The sequence below is a fragment of the Salvia miltiorrhiza genome, chromosome 4, assembly GCF_028751815.1.
Source record: "Salvia miltiorrhiza cultivar Shanhuang (shh) chromosome 4, IMPLAD_Smil_shh, whole genome shotgun sequence".
Classification (NCBI taxonomy): domain Eukaryota; kingdom Viridiplantae; phylum Streptophyta; class Magnoliopsida; order Lamiales; family Lamiaceae; genus Salvia; species Salvia miltiorrhiza.
The window spans coordinates 23,233,040-23,249,721 of NC_080390.1; the positions used below are offsets into that span (position 1 = coordinate 23,233,040).

Here is a 16,682-nt window from a genome sequence, read left to right on the forward strand (position 1 = left end):
TAAGTTTAGAATAATTTTTGAACTTAGATATTAAGTTGATTCACGCCGGATAAAAGAAAATGAATTTATTTTTAATTCCAACAAAAATGATTTACAAAAATATTTGTAAATTTAGTTATTGAATTTATATGCATTGCATACTTATTTAATTTAGCATTCAAGTATTTTCACGAGCTATTTATTTAGCAAACCCTGAAGTATTATTACAATCCCGATATTTTATCCTGAGGGATTTTATTAGTCCAATCAACACTACACCCTACACCATACCTTATCTTTTTAAACAACCCCCAAAATCAGCTTTAAGCTTTAAGCTTTAAGCCATGCCTAAAGGCAAGCTGTCTACACTCTTTCCAGCCCCAAATTTAGCAGGCTGTCTACACTCTTTCCAGCCACCCTACCAGCCCCAAATTTCACTTTCCAGGCAGGCTGTCAAATTTCAATTCTTAAGCACGTTCAAGCCAATTTCAGTTGGCATTCTCAATATCCAGAATTTTCATACTTCTTTTCTCCACAGCAAAAAATTCAAGTGAGCAGCAACATAGCTCGATTCATTCAACAGCAGGTCAGGCCGCTAACCTCTACCCATTTTTTTTCTTATTCACGGTTAGCATCATGAATTTCAATTCATCACCCTTATCAATTCTGTAATGAGCAACAGACCAAAAGAACACCAACATTCATGTACACATATACGTATATACATCACTCATACTCATGTGAATTAAGCCAAGGTTTTCGAACAAAATCTAATTGTACAGATTTCATTTCGTTATACACGATCTATTCATTTGTACATGGATTTCTGTTTTCAAAGAAAAGAAAGAAGTCTTGAACTTTATTTGTTGCTGTCGAATCTGAGTGCTTGGAGAGCTTGAGTCGGGAAAACTCAGGCGGCGGCGGTGGTCTTCACCGTTGTCGAGGAGAGACGACTGTGGTCGGCGGCGGTGGCTCCCCTGCTGCTGGCACGCTGTCTGTGAGAGGAGGAGCTACGGCACGGCGGCTCTCCCCGCTGCTGTCGGGCCGAGGAGAGAGAGAGACTCGAGGGAGATGGCAAGGCACGGCGGCAGCCCGTCTCATTTGCTGCCGTTGTCAGCCAGTTTGAGTGAAGGGGGGGGGGAAGTCCAAGCGGACGCCGGAGTTCCAGGAGAGAGAAGCGGCTGCCTCGCCGGAAGGAGGAGCGGCTGCCTCGCCGGTTTGATGAGTGAGGATGAGGGAGAAGGGGGTGGTGGCGTGAACCGCGAGAGAGAGAGGGGGACAGAGCCTTGGGAGAGAGAGGTTGAGATATGTGATAGTGTGTGTGTGCGGCTGATGAGGGAGATAAGAGGATGGAGGTGTTGGGCTAGGGTGAGGGTTGGGCTTTGGGGTTGGGCTTGGTTGGGGAGTGGGCTTGGGTGTTGGGCCGGGGTTTAATTAAGTTTTGGGCTGCGAAATTTTATTATCAGTTGGGCCGGTTTTTATTTTATTAACAATTGGGCCTTTATTTTATTTATCAGTTGGGCTGATTAGTTTAATTCAGCTGGATCTTATTTTAAATATCATTTGGGTCAGTTATTATTTTAAACTTTGGGCTGTCTTGATTAATTTAATTAATTAATTGGGCTACCCTATTATAATTAATTGAACTATTAATTAGTTTGATTAATTATTTTCAAAGACTAGTTTTCATAATAATATTATATTATTATTATGTGCATATTTTAAGTAAATTACTTATTATATGCTAAGCATGATATGATTTGCATTATATTTTGCAATAGAAATATTTATGATCTAATTGGTTTTATTTATAATTCCAATTATTAAAGAAAGATGAGTAAGAATATTGTTGGTGTTCTTAACTCAAGAAAAATATTTTCAATTATTTATTCATTGAATTTTGAAAACCCGGCTAAGTGAATCATAGAATATTAAGCACTATACCATGATTTAAGATTAGAATTCAAGGAGACCTATTGAGAATAGATTTCTTGTAGGCTTTGAGCATCAGGAGGACTAGCACTGCTATTCCGATTCAGAGATAAGGTTAAACGACAGGCTTTGCCTATACAGGTGGGCTTATTTTTCAAATGTATGATTTAGCTATTGAGCTTAAATATTCGTGTAATATAAACTGTTTATCCAATAAAATATTTTTGTGCACTCTACCATGTTTAAGGCTCGTACAGTTAATCAATTGAGGTTCTCTTATGACCTAACACGTTGTTTGAGAATTGTGTACACTTGTTAGCTGACTCGGTGGGTTGATCTCCATCGGGCACTAACCAGAGGCGTTATAAGGGTGCTTGACGGGATGTGTTCCGGAGCATAGAAATGATAGGCCTGTCTGGATTAATTTCCGAGGTTTATTATACTTGGCTGGGTTACGCCCTCAGTTCAAGTCAGCGGGAGACAGAGATCCGTCGGTGGCTAGAGGTCCGGGATCACAGCGAGTAACAGAATGGAGTGTGCAAACGCGCGCAAAATAATTAAGTATATATATATGAAAATGTTTTAACATGCATAGAAGTTATTTCTCTTTAAAACCTTCTATGTCATGTCAGTAAGATTGGATAAACTGTTCTTCAGATTATGAAATACTTTAAAAGTTGCAGCCCACTAAGTACATTAGTACTTAGCCCAAAATTTCTTTCAAATGTTTTCAGGTTAATGGCTGGTGATGACGGGGCAGAGCTGAGGCTAGGGTTCAACTCCGTATTTTGTCTTCCGCTATTGCACTAGCATTTATTTGTCTTTTGTTTCTCCAACTTAAGACTTTTATGTTAAATTCTGAATTATGTTTTTATCGAGCTTAAACTCTCAACTTCTAGCTCTATGTTATTTAACGTTGGTTATCGGAAGCATGAAACCGAACTTGTGATCCTAAGGCTTTGAATGTTGTTGATTGATTAGTATCACTTGATTTCTATCTTTCTTCATTCAAAGGGCATTGCCCAACATTTTATTCTATTATCTGAATTTCACAAGGTTCTTCCCTTGTTCATTTATATGATTTTAGTCGTACCCCAGTTATAGTTTATTCCTTCAAGAATTGGGGTGTGACATTATTATTATTATTATTGACAAAACTAAAACAAATAAAGTTTTTATATATGAAAAATATATTTTTCTTCCCTATACAAATAAAATGTATGGATATATTTTATAAAAAATAAAAATAAATTTTAATTATTTTGATAGACATAAAATAAGATTTTGTTTTAAAGTAATCAGGTTATAGAATTTGTGCCTTATTATTCAAACATGTAAATCAATGACCGAACCCGTTTATAATTTACATACACGTGCATGTCTCAATTCAAACTTAATTTAAAATTGATTTTATTGAAAATTAAGAAGATAAATATTATACATATATATATATATATATATATATATATATATATATAAATTCATACAGTATAATATATTGCAACATATACATATAACATATACGCTTATGAGAAATATAAAATTAATAACAAATATACATCTAATCACTAACATTCAATTAAAATCATTTATTGTATATAAATTATAATTTTTTCTTGTCAGCCATGTAAATCTATTTTTTATCGAGATAAAATAAATAATAAAATTTATTAATTTAGATTATATGTAAGTAAATATTATTATTATTATTACATATATTTATTATTAATTATATTTATTAAGATTAATTTTTATCGAGGTAAAATAAATAATAAAATTTATTAATTTAGATTATATGTAAGTTAATATTATATATATATATATATACATTTATTATTAATTATATTTATTAAGATTAATGAATCTTTATATGGAATGTAATAGTTAATTAATTAATAAATGATGAAGATTATATATTGTAAATTATTGAAATGAAACAATTCTAAGTATGCACATAGGTTAAGGCTTAATCCTATTATAAAGAAGATCATCGTGAGCACCGAATAGTTGTATAAAAAAATAGTATGGTGGTAGGTGAATATAGAAGTTTAAACTTGATTAATTTCATTTACATTAATTAATTAATAATCTATTATATACAGCACATGATTGTCACAAAATCTGTTCTCGTGAAACAGTCTATTAAGGATTTTGTTTGTTTACGGTAGAAACTAGAAGTACTAATACATATACTCTTTTTGTTCTATAAAAATATGCTTATTTTCTTTTTTATTTATTCTACAAGAATATGCAAAATCTATTTCTAAACATAATCGTATCATTAACCTTTTATTTTTTATCATTACTGTACAATATAAATAAATTTATTTTTCCACTCACAAGACACTCATCTAACATTTATTAAATTTGTACTCAACAAACTAGGGGGGTGTATTCGTTCAGGATTTTAATAGATTTTTAAAATCCAAATCTACAGATTTCACACAGATTCTTCATATATTTTGGAATTCTAAACAGATTTTGAACGGATTTTGTAGGGATTTTAACAAGAATTTGACTTGATTTTTACGGATTTGAAATCGACCATCCCAGCCCTCGTTGGAGTTAATTGAGCGCTGGAACAGCTCCCAGCGATCACTGGGTTCCAGCGATCGCTAGCTTCATAAGAGCAAGTGACGTTCACAATTCCTATTACTATCATTGATTCTATTGCACTAAAAAGTAAATATTTAAGTGGTTGTGTGATAATTTCAATGTACAAATAAGGAAAAACACTAATTCGTATAATAATAGAATCTTTATTAATTTATTAATGCATATGTAGAATTTGGAACAGTTTTCAATGAAATTATATTCCATATGTCACAAAAAAGAGTCTATTCAAAAAATAATAATATATGTTCATAAAAATATTACAGTAAGTTCATTAAAATGAGTATAGTAATGAAACCTAATTTTTTTCGTATAGTAATGAATATTGTAGCTCCCAGCGATCGCTAGGTTCCAGCGACCGCTGGCTTCTTCGAGCCGCGGCCGCTGGAACCCAGCCGGTGCTGGAATTTGAAGATTTCCGAAATCTCGTGGTCTGAGGTCGGATTTGTTCATGTGTAATTTTTGAATGCAATCAATGAAAATCAGTCCAATTTTAAAATTCATAGATTTTTAAATACCTCTAGATTTTCATAGATTTTTAAAACTCTGAAACGAATACCTCTGAATTTTTATAGAATTTTAAAAGTCTTGAACGAATACCTCTAGATTTTCATAGACTTTTAAAAGTCTTGAACGAATACACCCAAATTTTAAAAGTCTGCAGAAATCTATTAAAATCCTGAACGAATACACCCCCTAAATATACTCTTTGGAGATGAATGAAGTATTATTATATTCGGAGCTTAGTATTTGGTGGGAGTTTAGGTTATTATTATTAAGTTCCCTATGTATTAGTTAAGCTCAATAACTAAAAAGTTCCTATTTGGATATATAATTAGTCGTTTCTCTTGGGTACTTTGCCCATACTCGAAAAGAGATAAAATAGGGGGGAGTAAAATCGAATTGAACCATTAAATATCCATCGATTTAAATAAATGTTTAGATTTTTGTGGTTCGAATACTCAAGACGACAACAAAGTGCTACAATTTTCAACGATAACAATAAATTTTCTAACCGACTCCAATAAACGTAAACACATGTCTTACAAGTGACACTTAAAGCTACATGTCTCAAAGTGAACTCCAATCTTACACGGACCTAGCACCTTTGAATAGGACATACTATTCTAGTGAGTAGTGAACATGAAGAAGTATATCCTGAGTGAGGCTATTAGGGGATTATCCAACTTGGTAATTAACGTCGAAGATGTCTGCGAAGTTTGTCAAATGGGGAAGCAGACCCACTCAAGTCTAAGAAGTCAGAGACTTTCGAAAAATTCAAGAAGTTATGCCTCAAGCTGGAAAGAGATAAGTAAATCATTCTCAAACGCTTCAAAGTGATCATAGCAGAGAGTTCGAGAAGTTCAGAGTAGAACTTCGGCTGTGCATCTTATAACTAACCATCCCAAGTGCAAAGGTGTTTTGTCTCCACACCAAATCAAATGAGATCGGTATGAGTATCGTATCTTGGTCGTCATTGTTTTGGTACATATGGTATTATGATTGTCTTATTGATAGTACCATAACTTATGCTTACTATCCTTGGTACTATAGTAACATGATCTCTCGAACAATTAGTACATTATATTATGGTATTATAGTATTCTTGATGGTAATGGTTTTGGGTTTTTCTGTAATTATGATCTAGAGTTATTGTTTTTAGATTTATAGTTTTCTTTATCCGGCCCATTTGCTTTTCTGGGTCTATGGCTTTCAATCACAGGTCAAGGGTTCAAAAATTGAGTAAAATTTATATTTTTGGATCGACTTTTAGTGCATGGGTTTCTGTACCACATAATTCACCAATGCTGACAAGGTGGTCTACAAGCACAATATGTTACTAAGTGGTGGCAGCGTAATTAAATTATAACAGCCCGACTCCAGACATGACGACTGTCCCCACAAACCAACACGAGTCTTTTCTAGTGTGCTTTGTCCTCACTCACACGCTCCCAAGAAACTTCCTAGGGGGTCACCCATCTTGGAATTGCTCCAAGCCAAGCACGCTTAATCTTGGAGTTTCTTCCACATGGGCACCAAAAATTAAGATGCATCATGTTGGTATGAGTGGCTCAATCAAATCTTTTAAGATCTCCTCGAATATGCAGTCTCATACCTGCATATTCTCAGAATCCCTCTCGCTCGGGTGTGTTCCGGTTCATCCCTGCGCCCCTCGCTTGGAAGTCATAATCGGAGCCGATCATTGTCTGTGCCTCTTTGCACCGGCGATCACTCCACACTTCGTCCCCGGGCGTCACACAAATAATCGAGTATTATAAATTAAATATTAAATTATATACTTTATTTATATTTTAAAATTAAATTAAATATAATTCCAAGATTAAATAGATATATAATTAATATTTAAATATGTGGATTTATTGGCCAATCAAAAGCTGCCATATGTTAGAATCTATATAAAAGAAGTAAATTGAGATGATCCAATAAGATCATGCCACCTCAGCCGTAGGCCCAATATTTACAGGCTCACGTCTAGAAGCCCAACCCTAAACTTCCTTAATTATATTTTTCTACAACAATAAATATGTGATGTAGGAAGCTCATAAGGAGACACACAAATCATTTGATGAGCTCAAACATTGCATAAATAATTTACTACTACGAAGTCATCTCCAACAACCAAGACATTCTACAAGGAAGTCAACGTGTTCTTCATCAAATTCATCAAAGGCAATGTTTAATTCAGAAATAAGTTGAAAGCTCTCTGGATTGACGTCATCAAATCCAAATTCAAGTTTTAAAATCAAATACAAATCCATGGAGATTAAAAAGGTGTACTTCCCTCCAAAGATTTTTAAGAAACTTTTGAAGAGGATAATCAGATGATCAAATAGAGAATCGCAACCCGCACACAAATACATCTCAATCCATATATTTTGGATTTGTACACATTTTTTGTATTTCATTAAATTGAATACAATTAAAATTTGTGTTTACAAATTTTGGCACGCTCGGTGGGACCTCTCTACCACTCATCTCTACTCTTCACCAAAGACAACTCAAGCAAATTCAAATGGATAACAAAGCTCCAAGTGTTGCCCTAGACGTTACTTTGAAAAATATTGGTGTTATCACGCGAAGCAAAGCTAGGCAATTGGAAAAGATTTCCAAGTCTGCTTTCGCAATGGAAGATCATTCAACCACAAGCAACTCTTCTGAAGCTCCCGTCATGGTGACAAATGTTTCTACTCTAGAGGAAGAAGTTGCTAGCATAGCTAAGCTACTTAAAAATATGAACAAGCATATAATGGAGCATGACGCTAAAATTTTAGAGCTCATCCTAGAAAAAGGAAAAGAAAGTTGAGTGAATAATAAAAAGATGAATAGAGCGATAATTCAGAGTCATTTGAGATGCACCATGAAGAAAAGACACCTCATAAGAACATCAAAGTCTCTTCCGATGGTTTCATTCATATCAACCAACTCAAGGAATTTTATCGAATGAACAATGAAGGCTAGTGGTAGATCCAAGTCATCCCTGATATACTCTAAGACTTATACTCAAAGGATTGATCACTTAAAGATGCCTTTTGGCTATCAACCTCCTAAATTTCAACAGTTCGATGGAAAGGGCAATCCTAGACACCATGTGACTTATTTTGTTAAACGTGCAATAATGCTAGCACCTATGGAGATCATTTGGTCAAACAGTTTGTTCGCTCACTCAAGGGAAAATGCTTAGAATTGAATTCGATCGATAGTTGGGAACAGTTGGAGCATGAATTCCTCAACCGTGTTTATAGCACTAGAAGAACTATCAACGTAGTGGAACTCAAAAGTTCTTGTCATTTCAAAGAAGAGCTAGTGATTGACTACATCAATAGGTGGAGAAACATTTGCCTTAACTGCAAGGATCGATTATCTATTGTAATGTGTATTCAAGGGATGCATTGGGGCTTACAATACATCTTGTGAGGAATTCAGCCCAGAAAATTTAAAGAACTAGCCACTAGAGCTCACGACATGGAATTGAGTATAACGACAAACGGAATTGAAGGGCCACCACTCCAAGAATCTCGTAGATTTAAAGATAAACAAGAATTCAAGAAAATAGCCATATTTTTTTGACAAGACACCGAAGAAAGAATCAATGACAGTGAAAGCAACATTTGTCAAATTCTTGAGAAATGGTGACAACAAGAGCCATAAGAAGAAAACTCCTCAAGACATGGGGCAAGGAAAGCTTGCTTTGAAAGAAATGCAGCAAAAACAATATCATTTCTTAGATTTTGACGTCTCTGGGATATTTGATTATCTACTTAGAGAATGACTTATTGAATTGCTAGAAATGAAGTGACCAAAAGAAGCTAGACAAATCGATGATCCAAAGTACTGCAAATACCATCGATTGGTTGGACATTCCATATATGATTGCTTCATATTCAAGGATAAAGTCATGCAACTAGATCGACAAGGGAATATACCACTTACCACCACAAATCTCGTCCTTGTTGAGTCCAACAATATGGTGGAATATGTTAAAGTCTTGCATGACTCAGTGTACCAAGTAGAAGATCAAGATGAGTCAAATATTGTCGATAAGAAAATGTCTTTACAATAACATTTTTCGATGAAGATTTGGAACTTGGGTCCGAACCTCACAATAGGCCATTATTTGTGAGTTGTTACACTTATGAGCAAAAGGTAAACATGATACTCGTCAATGGAGGGTATGCGGTCAATATCTTGCCCTTAAGAACACTTAATAAGTTCAGAATTCAAGTGAGTGAGATTTCAAGTAGCCGGTTGATGATTCAAGGATTTAACCACGAAGGACAAAGAGCCATTGGCACCATAAGGTTGGATTTACTAATTGAAGATATGAACTCAACCACATTATTCCAAGTAATTGATGCCAAGACGTCTTACAACATGCTCCTTGGTCGACCATGGTTGCACAAAAACGGCGTAATCCCTTCAACATGGCATCAATGGTTCAAGTACTGTCGAGACAGCATAGTGAAGAAAATAATTGGTGATCATGAACCCTTTACAGAAGTTAAATCATACTTGGCCGATGCAAAGTACTATATGAAAAAATCAAAAGTTGTGAATGACGTCCAAATTGAGTTTGAAAAAGTCGGAAGATAGTTATGAGAACAAGCCAGAATCACCAAATCTTTGGGACGACTTACCATGCCTTTAACAAAGATTGATATTGGAAAGCCAATGTCTCCACCACTTGAAGGATTTGTTCGGGCAAAGAAAAGCAATGCAATTGAGCATAGAGAACTCTTCAACCGCGAAATTACTAACTATATCGGTCCAAAAGCATATGAGCTCATTGTTAAAGCTGGATATGACCTACAGAAAGGTCACAAGCCAGAATCTCCTACAAAGTTCACAAGTGAGATTAAACATGATGCTAACACTAGCCAAATGATATTGAAGAAGGATGGTCATGTAGGTCAAAATACCAAGACAGGAATATTGGGGTTCATTCCCCAAAACCCTGTTCGTATTGCCATCAAAAGGGTGACTACACACCATATTTTCGAGGCAAAAGTATTGTCAACAGAATGTCAACAGAAAGTCTTCCCAATAAGAGAAAGATTCAACGAGTATCTGCCTTCAAAAGGCTTCGTTATGAAGAGACTCTGCGAACATCGATCTTCAAAAGGCTAGGGAAAGGTAAGAAGATGAAGCAAGTTTTATCAACAGAGAATGATGAATTTCAAATGACAAAAAAAAAATGGCAAGTTCCATTCCTCCTCGTATGAAAAGATGCACCACATTGTCGGTCTCATGTGGAAGAGAATTGAAATCCAGGATAAAGATTGTTATCCTTACAAAGACAGTCGAAGATGAAGAATATCAAAAAAAGTATGGCTTTTTCTGATACAAAGATTCCCGAAAATGATGAAGATAGGGAAACTGTGGTTTCCTCAAACTATATCACCAATGTCACTCTTTGTCAAACTCTTTATGTGGATCGAAGCCAATTGCACCAAGAAATTTATCGTCTAGTTGGAAATGGAACATCAGGGTGAAAGATGTGAAAAAATAATCCATCTAAGATGAAGAGATGGAACGATAAAGATATGCATAGTATTTGAAGACTCCGAGCAAAGAAGTGTAGAGGTTGCCTTGTCAAATCGTATCACCCTAAGTGAAGAAGTGACCATGGAAGAAGAAGATGTTGAGAATCTTGAGATAGCTCCTCAATAGTTTGAAGAATGTGTCAAGTCCACGATCGATGAGCTAAAAGAAATCAACCTGGGTACCATCAATGACCCACGACCCACCTTCATTAGTGCATTATTGACAAAGGATGAAGAAGGTGCATATGTCGAATTACTTAAGGAGTTTAAAGACATATTCGCATGGTCACACAAGGAAATGTCAGGATTAAATCCAAAGATAGTTTGTACATCATTTGACTGTCAAAAGGGATTCATGTCCCCGTCAAGCAAACTCAACGTCGATTTCGACCCGAGTTGGTTCCATTAATTGAAGCTGAAGTGAATAAATTCATTGATGTTAGATTTATTAGAGAAGTCAAGTATCCAACATGGATATCTAGCATTGTCACAATAAGAAAGAAGAATAAGCAAATTCGAGTATGTGTTGACTTTAGAGACTTGAATGAAGCATGTCCTAAAGACGATTTTCCACTAACGATTTTTGAGTTAATGATTGATGCAACCACATGACATGTGGCACTATTTTTTATGAATGGAACGTCAGGCTATAACAAAATTCGCATGCCGCCAGAAGATCAAGAGTTAACGGCATTATGCACTCCTAAAGCAATTTATTGCTACAAAGTAACGCAGTTTGAATTGAAATTGTCGGTGCCACATGCCTAAGAGCCATGCAAAAAATATTTGATGATATACTTCATAAAAATATTGAGTGTTATGTGGATGATGTGGTGGTGAAGTCGAGAATACAAGGCGACCATTTGCAAGATTTGAGAATGGTTTTTGAACGATTGAGAAAGTATCAACTCAAAATGAATCTTAAAGTGTGCATTTTGGGTGAAGTTTGAAAAAATCTTTGGGTTCATCGTCTACCACCAGGGCATAGAGATTGAGCAAGAAAATGTCGATGCAATATTGAGATGCCTGAACCTCGAAATATCCACTACCTGAAATGTCTTCAAGGAAAGTAAGGTTCATCTCAAACCTAACCGGGCGTTGTCAACCATTCAGTCAAATCATGAAGAAATGCATACCTTTTGAGTGAAATAAGTCGTGCAGCAATGCTTTCAAGATCATCAAAGTGTATTTGATGTAGAGGTGGCCACGGTCCGGTTCCCGGTTCGAACCGAACCGGAACCGGCGGTTCCACGGTTCCGAACACGGGAACCGGAACCGAACCGATTTAGAACTTCCACGGTTCCGGTTCCGAACCGTGAACCGGCGGTTCCGGTTCCGGTTCCGAACCGTGAATTTTTTTTTAATTGTATTCAAATAAAATATGCTTTAATTAAATGAAATATGCTTTAATTAAATAAAATAAAAGTTGCAATTCTTACAAATATAATTTAACTTATAAATTGCAATTCTTACAAATATTCTTACAAATATAAAATAATTAACTTATATATTCTTACAAAGAATATATTCTTATATATTCTTATATATATTCTTATATATTCTTAACTTATATAATGAACTTATATTCTTATATAATTAACTTATATATTCTTACAAAGAATATATTCTTACAAATATATATTCTTACAAATATTCTAGCAAGTATATTTAACTTAAAAATTGCAATTGCAATTCTTACAAATATAAAATAAAAGTTGCAATTCTTACAAATATTCTTATAAATTGCATAATAACTTTATTTGAATATTGAACTTATAAATTACAATTCTTACAAATATAATTTAAGTTACAAAGTTGCACATAACAACTCTTATTAGTATAATTTACAAATTACAACTTTTGGATGCTAAAATAAAATTACAACTCTTAATTTACAACTTGTAATTTGGGGGGAAAAATAAATAAAGGAAATAGGACTTTAGCTTAATTATAACATTTAAGTTATAATTAAGTTGCCTACGTATCCCGAAGGAATCAAAGTCCACGTAGTTCTCTTACCTTCGTCTTACCTTTGGTGACACCGCATAATCATGAAGACTTCTACATGTCGAAGTCGAAGTCATCGTCAAAGTCTTCACCTTCGGTGCATTGAGATGACTCGCTCGCATCGGTGGTGTCCCCTTCGGTTGTGGATATGGGGTACTCTACGAACAAATCTTCCCATTTATTTTCTTGCTCTCTTGCTTTGGCTAATGTATGATCTTTGAGAAATAGTTGGGCTTCAAGATTATGCGGTGCCATTTGGGATCTTTGTTCATCGAGCATGTATCCCGTTTCGCTAAAAGCTTGCTCGACTGCTACAGTTGATGCGGGGACAGAGAAGACTTCTTTCGCCATGATTGAAAGGATGGGGTATTGGCCTTGCTTAATTGACCACCAATTCAACACGTCCACGTCATTTGGCCCTGCATTAAGCAATTCTCCTCCCTTTGGCTCCCTAAGGTATTCTTCTAATTCGAAAAATTGTGTTTGACTACTACTATGACCTTTGTTGGCGAATTTTTTTTGAAGCATTTGACCCGCTTGAGTACTAGTGTCAAATCCATAAGAGGAAGACCCGGTACTCCTAACAGTTTGTTTTCGAGAAATATTTGGACCATATTTTGAAGTAAAATCTTGAAAAAGAATTTGTAAATCACAATAAAGACTAGTTTTGATTTCCGTAAAGTTCGGCATATCCAAAGCATCATAAGTAACACCCTCGCTATAGGTTATATCTCGAAAAATTTGATAATAAATTTCTAAAAGGCCACAAACACCTTCGTATTTGAAAGACGGGTCTAAACATTTTGCAATTAAAAAAACGTTAGGAATATATTTGAAATATTTTAACCATTTCAAAACCATGAAAGTAATGGATCTTTGTAACTTTTGTTTACTACTACAAACACTTAATTGAGCCATAATCACTGTACAATGAACAAGAACACGTGAGCAAGTAGGATAATAAACACCCGATAAATCTTTAGTAGGGCCTCAAAAACTTTAAGTAATTGCACAAGATCATAACAATCATCCCAATAAGATGGCAATAAAATCATAGAGCTCACTTCACTTGTAAAAAATTTTACTAATAAATCCTTAAATTCGTATGTTGAATTCAACATATCATATGTTGAATTCCACCTAGTGCACACGTCTATGTTAAAACACTTGCTACGTTTAGTTTGAGCTTTACAAAATTTAAGCCATGACCTATGTAATTTTTGCTTATCACGTAACATTTCAACAGCTTGCCTAGTTGGTTTTATTGATTTATCCAAAGCCTTAAGGCCATCTTGAACACACAAATTTAAGATATGAGCAATGCAACGAGTATGAAAATACTTACCTTGTAGCGAAGGATTACATGCACAAATTAAAGAAGGCACACTAGCGGTATTGGCGCTTGCATTGTCAAAACCAATTGAAAATATTTTTTCAGTAATCTTGAATTGTTGCAAAATTTTCAAGATAATAAGAGCAATATTTTCAGCGGTATGAGCACAATTGAATTTTTTGAAAGCAATAACACGTTTGTTCAAATTCTATTGCAAATCGACCCAATGAACAATCATACCCATGTAAGAATTATGTTTAAATGCACATGTCCAAATATCGGAGCACACAGAAACTCTATGTGGTAAAGTAGTCAAAATATTACGCAATTGAATTTTATATCTTCTAGCTAATTTAACTATGGTTCTAGTCATAGTTGTACGTGGGATTCTTTTAGCTAAGGGATTATATGCTAATTTTATGGCATTTTCAAAATTCATGCTATCGGCAAATCGAAAAGCAAGAGATTCGGTACTAACAAATCTAGCCATAACTTCCCTAGCAACAATATCGTTAAACTTATAAAGAGAGATTTCGGGCGCACCTTGCTCGCCGAGGGTAGAGGTGAGTTGCGTTTGTTTACCTTTGCTTTTGGTGGGAGGATGCACCTTTTTTATATGCTTGTTGTAGGTGCCATAACCATTCCCCGCGTTGAAAACATAAGATTTGCCACAAAGGTTGCACACGGCCTTCGTGACAGTTTTGCCGGTTCTAGGGTCTTTCACTTGTACTTTTTTGAAGTACACCGTGAAGACGTTGCACCGCGGAGCTCGTTTCTTCTTGCTCGTTGTCGATCGTTTAGGTCGGAGCGGTCCCATCTCGTCCATTGTTGGAATACAAGCTTGCGGGCGTAGTTACAATGAAACAGAAAAGTAGGAGATGAGATTACAAAAGAAACTGTATTGAAATTACAATAGTAACGAAACCAGTAATACAGCCGAGTCGAGGAGGATCCTCTTTCTGCAAGACGAGATACGCCCCGGTAGTGCTCTCGGTTTGGCGTGTCGTCCCCAAAGATAAAACGGCTTCGTCTCCTTGGTAGCAGCACCGCAGACCAACGAGCTCCAGCGAACTTAAACGAGGCGAGAACAGTACTTCTGGACTATATGAGTGCAGAGAGTATGTGGATGCTAGAATGCAGATTTCTGTGTGTTTGGATGCATGGAGTGACAGTCATATTTATAGGCACAGTCCACTTATGGAGGATCCCGTCTAATAATGACGGCAGTTACCAAGTAACCCCCACCCGTCCAATAATGACGGTAGTTACGTTGTAACTCTCTCCCGTCCAATAATGACGGTAGTAATAACGGCAGTTACGTTGTAACTCCCTCCCGTCCAATAATGACGGGAGTTATGGAGGTGTGGAAGCTTCTAGTTGGGAGACCAACGGGTCCTCCCGTCGGGTCGAGCCCCTTGTGCACGTGTAGGCCCAAACGATTGGGCCTCGTTCTTTGGACCGAGAAATCGTTGGTCCTTTGGGAGCTAAGGGTAGGCCCAAAGACCAACCCAAGAACCAATTGCCAAGATCCAAGTTCACGGCCGAGGTCGGGGATCGGGGCCGAGCGAGCGGCAGCGGCGCGCACGTGTGGGCTTTTCACTTATCTATTTCCACAACTCCATATTTCAAGTACCCAACTTTAAATAATTATTTCTCACTCACCGGAAATTGGTTTTGAGTAAATAAATATACTACGATCATCTACTCGGAACGTAGATCGATCCTATGCCATTTAATTCTGCTAAATTAAATGTTTTCGGTACTCGAAAATTATCAAACATTGGTTACTCACAACCAATTTCCAACAATCCCCCACATTAGTGGAAATAGCCAAAATGCATATGCAGACACAAGCTCTATTCTCAAGAGACCTTAGTGCATTAGAATAGGTGGTTTGCGGCCTTGAACCATCCTTAGTTAATACTATCGGATATACTGGTGAATTGGTAGAACTTGATGTCTTTGAACCATTTCTCCTTCGTGTATACCGAGACAACAGTATTAACACACTAACGCCTCAACCTCATTTTGTTCTCACATTTTTATCCTTTGCGGGCCTTGGACAGCTCTTTAGATTCATAAGTGTTAGGTCGATGCGGCCCTCACATCTCACTTATATGGGTGATTCTTTCCCGAGTATCCTACTATACTCAACCTCCCCGAGGTGTTTAGAAATCATTAAAACTCAAAGACTTAACCTTATCACTAAGCAGGCTTTAACACTCAGTTGCTCTCTAGGGAATGCAAGTAGTTGAGTGTTCTACTTAGAATCTTATAGCTTAGTTTTCCCATTGAACCACGTTCTTAGGATCTCCAGTCATCATGGTTGGGTTACCACAATAATCATCCTTATTTTGTGGATTTGACACCCATTCCCTCTAGCAATTTATACATTTGATCTCGATTCAAAGCTTTAGTGAGCGGATCGACCAGATTATCCATTGACTTTAAATAGTTAATTGAGATAACTCCACTTTCGATCAAATGTCATATGGTATTATGTCGTCGACGTATGTGTCTAGATTTACCATTATACAACCCACTTTTCGCACTCCCAATAGCTGCTTGGTTATCGCAATTTATCATAACAGGCAGCACAGGTTTTGACTAACATGGAATATCTTCCAGAAAGTTTCGTAGCCACTCGGCTTCTTCACCTGCTTTGTCTAAAGCGATGAATTCTGATTCCATGGTGGATCTAGCAATACATGTCTGTTTTGTAGATCTCCACGAGATTGCTCCTCCCCCTATAGTGA

At 36.1% G+C, this 16,682-nt stretch overlaps 1 long non-coding RNA gene across 1 annotated transcript; it reads left to right on the forward strand.

The window, feature by feature from the left end:
* The first annotated feature begins 369 nt into the window (after nucleotides 1-369).
* Nucleotides 370-2,906, forward strand: LOC131019464 (uncharacterized). Its single transcript, XR_009100264.1, has 3 exons — nucleotides 370-565; nucleotides 1,977-2,052; nucleotides 2,646-2,906. It is a non-coding gene; the product is annotated as an uncharacterized LOC131019464 (long non-coding RNA).
* Nucleotides 2,907-16,682: the final 13,776 nt, after the last annotated feature.